This window comes from Myotis davidii, unplaced genomic scaffold (genome assembly GCF_000327345.1).
Source record: "Myotis davidii unplaced genomic scaffold, ASM32734v1 scaffold478, whole genome shotgun sequence".
NCBI lineage: Eukaryota > Metazoa > Chordata > Mammalia > Chiroptera > Vespertilionidae > Myotis > Myotis davidii.
The window spans coordinates 1,973,017-1,974,221 of NW_006289570.1; the positions used below are offsets into that span (position 1 = coordinate 1,973,017).

The 1,205-nt window shown below is 55.5% G+C and overlaps 1 protein-coding gene across 2 annotated transcripts in view; it reads right to left on the bottom strand.

Annotated features, from left to right (window-relative positions):
* The window catches only part of TFIP11 (tuftelin interacting protein 11), a 22,022-nt gene that overhangs the window by 11,587 nt on the left and 9,230 nt on the right, over positions 1–1,205 (bottom strand). The window contains exon 1 of one of the 2 annotated variants that reach the window (XM_006762043.2): positions 129–227. The exons of the other annotated variant lie outside the window; for it this stretch is intronic. The gene's annotated coding sequence lies outside the window, so the exon portion shown is untranslated. Of the gene's footprint in view, positions 1–128; positions 228–1,205 lie in introns of those variants that run through there. 2 annotated transcript variants of the gene reach the window in all.

The window sequence follows — 1,205 nt, forward strand, 5'->3', positions numbered from 1 at the left end:
CGCCCCTCTCGGGCTCGGCCGAGCCTCTGCGAAACGGAAGCGGGGCCGAGGCTGCCCCCTTCCAGGGCACTGACACCCGCTCCCCTGGGACGGAGTCCCCGTCCCTTCCGCCCCCCAGCCCAGCTCACCTCCTACGAGCTCAACGTCCCAAACAAACTCCTACTGCGAGCGAGAAGCGCGGTTCCGGAAGTTGGTACCCGAATTCCGGAAGTGCAGGGACCGGCGCACCGGCAATGACGTCAGAGTGGAAACGGCGCGCTGGTTGCCATGGCAGCAAGAAAGCCTGGCGCGGCCGTGGCTCAGAGCGGCAGGGCGGAGATGCTAGAAAGCAGGCGCGGATTCTCAGGGTCCCACGTGGCTGGGGGTGGGGCGGGGGCTGATGCCCCGGCCAGTCGCCTCCCTGCCGCGTGTGCCTCGTGGCGACGCCCAGCCTGTGATAAAAGGGATGGACGTCGCCGAGCCTCCTTGGTGGCTCTTCTGCCCGCCTCACATTCTAAATCTGTGAAACGGGGATATAGGACTCGTTCATAGGATACTAGTGAGGAATTGTGAGACTTCAAGGCGGGCGGGACAGGCCTTCGTGTGGGAATAATGAAGGGCAAGACCGTATCCTGGCCCTGGCCGGTTTGGTTCAATGGATAGAGCTTCTGCCTGTGGACTGAAGGGTCCCGGGTTTGATTCCGGTCAGGGGCACATGCCCGAGATGCGGGCTCGGTCCCCAGTGGGGGACGTGCAGGAGGCAGCCAATCAATGATTCTCTCTCATCATTGATGTTCCTATCTCTCTCCCTCTCCCTTCCTCTCTGAAATCAATAAAAATATATTTTAAAGAGCGCAGGCTCCGATTCGAGCGCACATCAAGAATAGGACAAATCGCAATCACATGCCACTTGGTAGGATGCCTTGAGAAAATTGCAGCATCGCTCCTGTGATGTTCCTGACAAAAATACATAATCAGAACCAAATCACGAGTATACATCAGACAAACCCAAATAAAGGGCATTCTACCAAAAAACTTGCTTGTAATCTTCAAAAGTGCCAAGGTCGTGTAAGTCAGAGACCCTGGAACTGTACCATACTGAGAGACATGGCAATTACTAGTAAATGCAATACAGGATTCTGAACTGGATCTTACTGTAAAGAAATTTATTGGGTGCTGTCTCAGATTTGTCCACAAGAGGGGGCACTATTGTAACCCATCCCTGC